An 8233-nucleotide genomic window follows, 5' to 3' on the forward strand; every position below is an offset into this window, starting at 1 on the left:
TAGGTGATTAGATGACACTATTATAAGATGCTACAATGTTATTTTAGAAGGCTAACACATGTAAATTGTAGCTGATTAGATTACGCTATTATATATTTTGATCCCAAAAATGATATTAAATTGTTGATGCAGGTGATAGTTAAATTTTTATATAATTATCTTTCAATGTTAATTTGAAGTATATTACTGTTATGGATCCGGCCCACGGATCTCACGATCCGGAATAGTCCTCAAATTCGGTTATTTGGACTCGACCCACCGAAACCTTTTAAGAAGGCCAGGAATCAGCCCACTAGAGTTCCTAACCAACTTTCGAATTCAAACGTCTCCCTTATCTTATTCAAATAAGATAAGATAAGATAGCTACCATCACCTATAAATAAGAGGACCCAGATCCCTCCAGGTATTCATTCATTCCTCACACCTTCTACCTCTTAGATCCATTCTGACTTGAGCGTCGGAGTGTCTTTGCAGGTACCACCCCCCATTGTTCCAGTCAAATAATCCGGCATCCGCCTCGACCTGCAAGTTTCCGATCCATCTCTCAACCCGTACCGGAGGCATCCAGTACATTGGCGCCGTCTGTGGGGACTTGCGCCGATTGAGCCGGGATGGGGGACGTACTTGAAGAAACCTCCCTAAGCCAAGATAACTCCCGAACAAGAAATCCGACCCCCGAACACCAGGAGGTCACGAACCGTGGAAGGATAGCGAGCACCATCCACCATGCCACCCCAGCGCAGAATAAAGAAAACGAACACGTCGTCGTGGAACCACGGCACCCCGAAAACACGGGAGACAAAGCGGCACAAATAATCCAAGATCTCTGCCTCCGAGTCCAGGAACTCGAAGGCAGAGTGGCCACCAAGGAAAGATACAACACCGAAAACGGAAGCCACACAACCTCTAGGTCAAAATCTCGCCGCGGCAGATCGCCAACCCGGCAACACGACAGGAGAGACAATCGCAGCGCCTCGTGCGACCCCAGGCGGGAAAAGTTGCCAGAACGGCAACACAGCAAAAGGCACAACCGCAACGCTTTCCGAGATCTAAGTCATCAACACGACTCAGATGAAGACCGATGACACCGAGAAATCAAGCGCACGAGAAACGACCACACAATAATGGGAGCTACTCCCTTCACGGAAAGGATCTTAAAAGCAAAACTCCCCAAAGGTTTTGATAAACCCACGGACATGGATTACGACGGAACTAAAGATCCCTAGGAACACCTAACGGCCTTCGAGGCCAGGATGAACCTAGAAGGTGCAGCCGACGCAGTCCGATGCAGAGCTTTTCCGGTGACCCTAGCAGGGCTGGCAATCAAATGGTTTAACGCCCTCCCTAACGGATCCATAACCGGTTTCCACGACATTTCACGAAAGTTCATGGCCCAATTTACAACCAGAATCACTAAAGCTAAACACCCCATCAGCCTGCTAGGGGTCACACAGAAACAGGACGAGTCCACAAGAAAATACCTCGACCGCTTCAACGACGAATGCCTAACGGTCGACGGGCTCACAGATTCCGTCGCAAGCCTCTGCTTAACCAACGGGCTCATGAACGAAGACTTCCGCAAGCACCTCACCACCAAACCAGTGTGGACCATGCACGAGATCCAGAACGTCGCCAAAGATTACATAAACGATGAGGAGGTCATCCAGGTCGTCGCTGCCAACAAACGGCAACACAACAACACCCAACACGGCAACCCGGCAACCCGGCATAACCCGCCACCCAGAGAAAATCAGAGGGACCATCCCAAACCAACAAACACAAACCGACCACCCAGAATCGGAAAATTCTCTAATTACACACCCCTGACAGCCCCAATTACCGAGATATACCACCAAATAGCAGATCGAGGTATCATCCCAAAAACCCGACAACTCAAAGAAAGAACGGGCGGTAACAAAACCCTTTACTGCGACTACCACCGAGGTTACGGACACAGGACACAAGACTGTTTCGACCTTAAAGACGCTCTCGAACAAGCCATAAGAGATGGCAAGCTCCCAGAGTTCACCAAAATCATCAGAGAACCAAAACGCGCGGAAAGAGACAGGTCGCCAGAAAGAGAAGGACGCAACCCGAGAACGCAAAAACAACCCCCTAGGGAAAACCCAGAGGAAGACCCAACCATAATAGTAAACGTTATTATAGGCAAAGACATATCGGGCAAGTCAAAATCAACACTAAAAAAGGAACTCAAAGTCCTGGCCGTCAAAAACCAAACTCCAACCACCACTGCCGACAACACGGTAACTTTCCTACCTGAGGACTGCCAGCACGACACCTCGGCCGAAGACGCCCCTTTCGTCATCTCGGCAAGAATCAGAACAGGACTAGTACGAAGAATTTTGGTGGACACCGGCGCAGACTCCAACATCCTCTTCCGAGGAGCCTTAGACAAGCTCGGGCTCCGCAAAGACAATCTCCAAACACACCGCAACGGCGTCACGGGACTCGGAGACAACTTCCTCAAACCGGACGGTTCCATCACCCTCCCCCTCACCATAGGGACGGGTAACCAAAGGAAGACAATTCTATCCGAATTCGTGGTCCTAAAAGACTCCACCGCCTACAACGTCATTCTCAGAAGAAAAACAATCAACGACTTCTCCGCCGTCATCTTTACCAAATACCTCCTTATGAAGTTCACAACGGAAGACGGCTCCATCGGTACTATCCATGGAGACCGGGAAGTCGCAGCAGAGTGTGACAACACCAGCCTAGCTCTACGAAAGAAGTCACGCGACGCGGCTGGGATATTCCTAGCCAACCTGGACGCACGACAAGACGGCCAACCTAGGCCAGAACCAGAAGGCGACATGGAAAAACTACAAATAGGGCAAACCAAAGACGAATACACCTTCATCAACAGGAACCTCCCGTATGACCTTAAAGAGGATCTTTCCTAACTCCTAAAACAAAATCGAGACTTGTTCGTGTTCACACCAACCGACATGCCTGGAATAGACCCCGACCTAATATCCCACCGGCTAGCCGTAGATCCCAAAGTCAAACCCGTGGCACAAAGGAGACGAAAAATGTCCCCAGACCGAGCAGCCGAGGTCAAAAGGCAAGTTAAAGCCCTACTTGAAGCAAATTTCATCAGGGAACTACCCTGCACGACGTGGTTAACCAATGTTGTGCTAGTAAAGAAATCCAATGGGAAGTGGTGAATGTGCGTCGACTACACGGACCTCAACAAAGCCTGTCCAAAGGACGCCTTTCCCCTACCAAACATCGACGGATTAGTAGACGCCGCATCCGGCCATCGATACCTCAGCTTCATGGACGCATACTCCGGCTACAACCAAATACCTATGCACCGACCTGACGAGGAAAAAATGGCATTCATCACCCCCGACGGGACGTACTGCTATACAGTCATGCCCTTCGACCTGAAGAACGCCGGAGCCACCAACCAAAGGCTCGTCAACAAAATACTCCAGAACCTGTCCGGGACCAAATTAGAAGTCTACATAGACGACATGCTCACCAAGACCGAATCCGGCGAGCAACTCATCAGCGACCTCAAACTCATAATGAACACCCTACGGAAACACCAAATGCGACTCAACCCGGCAAAATGCGCCTTCGGAATGGAGGCAGGAAAATTCCTCGGCTTTACGATCACACAACGCGGAGTGGAAGCTAACCCAGAGAAATGTCGTGCCATCCTTGAAATGACGAGCCCAAAAAACCTTAACGATATCCAAAAGCTCACCGGACGGCTCACTGCGCTATCCCGTTTCCTCGGGGCATCGGCACAAAAAGCAATTCCCTTCTTCAAATGGATCCGGCCCACGGATCCCACGACCCGGGATAGCCCCCAAACCCGGCAACCCGGGCCTGACCCACCTGCGGTTTTTGCGGTGTGGTTTTAGCGGGTTTTTAAAATTTGGCGGGTTCAAAATCTCATCTCGACCCTCCTTTTTCGACGGTTTTGGCAGTTTGACCCGTTTTATCACCGCTAGCAAAATTTACTATATTTAGTTATGAAAGTAGTTTTATCTTAGTCTAATGGATGCATGAGGATCTGGTTATATCCAGAATATGCGTTCATAAAACTTAAAGTGCCAAAGCCAGATGAATTATCAACTAAAGCATCAATGGATGGTAAATGATATACATCTTTAGGACATGGTTTGTTTAAATTAGTGAAGTCGACACACATACGCCATTTACCATTATGTTTCTTTACTATGACAACATTAGCTAACCATATTATGAATCTGATTTCTCGAATGAAATTTGCATCAATGAGTTTTTGGTCTCATGTAAGGATGCTTCTTTCTTTTCCAAGCGAAGATTACGCTTTTTCTGCGTTATAGGTTGGATTGATGAGTTAATTGCCAGCTTATGAGATATTGCAGAAGGATCAATGCCGGGCATGTCAGCGGGAGTCCAAGTGAAGAGGTCGGCATTTTGTTGAAGAAATTGGCTAAGCTTTTCTTTCTTGTTGTTTTGCATGGCTGATCCTACAAAAGTGAACTTGTTTGGATTGTTAGTTAAAGAGATTTTTTTTGTAATTCCTCCATGGGGGTAGGATGATCTTGAAACTCAGCTAAAGAATGAAGCTTGAGCGAGTTGTGGACGACATTTATTTGTGCACCTATAGCTCGTGAGATATAGGCATTTTGAGATTGATGTTATAGCAGTGTCGTGCTTCACGGTAGTCACTGTGAATTATTGCAACAAGTTGTTCTGCACATGAGACTTAACACAGAAATAAATTGTAGAGACAATTGCACTGAACTTATTCAAAAAAAGGTCGGCCAAGGATTAGGTTATAAGGGCTAAAACAATCAACCACAAGGTATTGAACATCTAGAGTTTTGGTTAGAGGGCTCTCACCAAGTGTGGTGTGTAACTATACCGATCCCAACATAGGCATTCGTTCACCTGAAAATCTGACCAGGTCTCCAGTTGATGGTTGCAATATGTTATCACTCAACTTCATTTTTTGAAATATAGAGTAAAATAAAACATCAGTGTTGCTTCCTAGGTCCAACAAGACTTTGGAAACTATTAGGTCTCCTAGTAGAATGGAGATGACAATGGGGTCATCTAAATTAAGTTTGGTTGAATTGAAATCGGACGGTTGGAACGCCATTTCAGGCAAGTTGGGCAAAGTCTGATGATTTGTTGATGGTGCTTTTCACAGCGAGCATAGCTCAGTAAGTGTGTTTGGGAGCAGAGCTTGATACCCCGCCACCAGCGAAGCCCTTAGAGGTGCAATTAATCATACCGTGGGGTTGATTGGGTGGAGCAGTATGTGCTTTGTCCTTGTCTCGAGAAGATTGACCTGCAGAAGATATGTCAAATGGATGTGTAGTGCACTTTTGGATGTTGCCACCGATGTATTTGTCCAGATGTCCTTACCGAGCTAAGTGCTTAAGCAAGTCTTTGGCTACAACACACTCATCAGTAATGTGCCGGTGTTTTTTATGAAAAGCACAGTACTTAGTCTTGTCCACATTCTTCGTATCTTGGTAGGTTTCAGCCTTCCGAGGAGGTTTGATTAGCTTCGAGTTCAGTATTTCCTTGATGATTTCCTCCCTTTTGGTGTTGAACTGGCTATAAGAATCATAACGCAGTGTCAACCGGAAAGGTTTCTTGTTGTCCCGAGCTTTATCGTCATTCTTATTGTTTTGGTTCTTCTTGGATTTCCGAGCTTGGAACGGTTCTTCAATTTCTATTTTACCCTTGGCTTTCTCCCGAAACTCAGCCAAGGTTTTGGGTTTGGCCACTGTGATGGCCTCCTGGAACTTCCTAGGACGGAGTCCACTCTTTATAGCATGCAGGTGTACCTCAGGGTGAAGGTTTGGGATGCTCATCGCTACTTTAGTGAAGCGGGTGACATACTCCCTTAAACTTTCGTGCTATCCTTGCTTGATAGTGTTTAGATAGTCGGAATCATGTAGATAGAGGGAAGAAGCATCGAACTTATCTTCGAATTGTTTAGCGAGCTTCTAAAAGTGTGAAATTGAACCTGCAGACAAAGATGAAAACCACTCAAGTGCAGGACTGTCTAAAATGGTAGGAAAACAACGACATAAAATAGGATCAGAAACACCGTTCACTATCATCATAGATCAAAATTTCTTGACGTATTTTTTTGGATCTCCCATGCCATCGTTGGGACTCAAAGTGATTCGTAACACGAATATCCTAGGTAGCTTGAAATTCATGACGTTGGCCATGAATGGTCCAACAGTATTGTCTAATCCATCATCGTCATCGTTTTGTTGTTGGTCTCCCTTTGGGTGTTGAGTTTCAAAGATATGTATTGGATCAGAGTTTTCTTCATCGTCATATTGCCGTTCATTATGATCATCATTATGAGCAATCCGAGCATTGGTTAGCTCGACTATCTGGTTTTCCATTCGTTATTTATCTTCTGTCATATGCTGATTAACTTGTTACCATTCGAAGAAGCTCGGATGCTGTGGGAGGAGGTTGGTCAGTCATGAACAGGAATGGGAGTTTTGGGATCTAAAGAAAGAAGGGTTTTTGTTTCTAGGCCCCACGGTGGGCGCCAATTGTTCTTGTGGAGGTTGACCGTTGTATAGCTCATCCGTCAATGAGTATTTGCAAGCTTTCCGTCGAATGAGTTATACGTCGGCAATGAGAGAACAAAGGGTGGGTATCTGCAAAAGATACTTCGATGCTCAAGTCAGTAAGTGAATAATAGGCTTTGCAAATTGTAATCATCTGAACGACATTCTTACCCTTTCTTTTGTATTTGAAACGAAGAGTAACAGTTATGTCTCTGAATAATTTTGCTTTAAACGGAAAATAATAGCATATTTGAGTTGCTTTGATGACTGTTATTAATAACCGACTTATAACGCTTCCTTGGTCATACCAAGGTGCCATTCCATGGGTTACATGGAAAGATTTAACTCATCTAAAGGAGTCTCAGGTGCCGCATTACGGTCCCGTTTTGGAACAGGTCAATTGGCGGCCAGCTCTGAACCTTACTGCTGGCTTTTCACTCTTTCTTTAGCTCGATGGAATAAACAAAAATTTGCTCCAGTCTTTTTCTTTTTTGTCATGTCTTATGCTGCCGCGATAGGCCAGCATTGATCCTGGAGCCGGAAAGAAGGATTTTCTGTCTAGTTTAGACGGTCTTATCTGTGATGGAGTATAGAAATGTAATATTTGTTCTGTCAAGTTTAGATAGGATCAGTAACCACTTCGACATTCTCTTAAATAGGGCAGGGCTTATTTCTTGAGTATCCAGAGTAGTCTGTAGCAAAAAGCCTTTCTCATAGACAAGGCAGGAGCTAGAAGCAACTTACCAGACTCGAACTGGCACGGCTCACATCAAACTTATTCTTCCCTCAATAGAGTTTCTTTTGTTACGCAGTTCGAAAGCCTAAACTTTTTGACATCTGTATATAGCTGAATCATGACGTATATCCAACCTATAATGGTCGGTCGTATAAAAAATTAATTTCATTTTTTTAATAAATATTTCAAATTCATCCGCTCTCATGCACATCTCATACAATAACTATCCAACATAAATTCTTACCTTTCCATCATTTAGAAAAAAAATATATATCACTTTTTTCATTATTTGCAAGAATAAGAGGTTTTTTATTTAAATTACTAAATAACTAAAACAAAGATTCTTTAATTTTCAAAATATTTATTACTTAAAAATTTGTCCAACATTTGCCTATGCTATTTCATGCATTGGACTAGTGAAAAAATGAGTTTGCATCCCAATTCATAAGAGGCACCCATGAAATAGAGATCTCTAAGCCCACATTAAAAGTTAAAATGAATATACGTGTGAAATTTTTTGTGTCATGTACATTTTAACAATTAAAGGAATTTTTTAATTTATTTAAATAAAGATTAACATATCGTTTTTGTCTCTAACATTTGGGATATGTTTTAAAGTTGTCCCTAACGTTTAAATCATCCTATTTAGATTCCCAACGTTTCAAAATCATCTCAATGTTGTTCTGCCGTTAGTGATTTTGTTAACGGAATTAATGGTGAGACAAAATTAAGATAATTTTAAGACATTAAGGACTTAAATAGGACAAAAATATTAGGGATAAAAATAATACATTACTCTTAATTTAAAATATTACAAAATCAAGTAAAATAATAATAAATTTTAATAGAATGAAATACATTACGGATTCAAGATTTTTACTCATACTTGTAGAGTGACTAGAATATAAATTTTCAGAAAAAGAAT

This window comes from Arachis ipaensis, chromosome B04 (assembly GCF_000816755.2).
Source record: "Arachis ipaensis cultivar K30076 chromosome B04, Araip1.1, whole genome shotgun sequence".
NCBI lineage: Eukaryota > Viridiplantae > Streptophyta > Magnoliopsida > Fabales > Fabaceae > Arachis > Arachis ipaensis.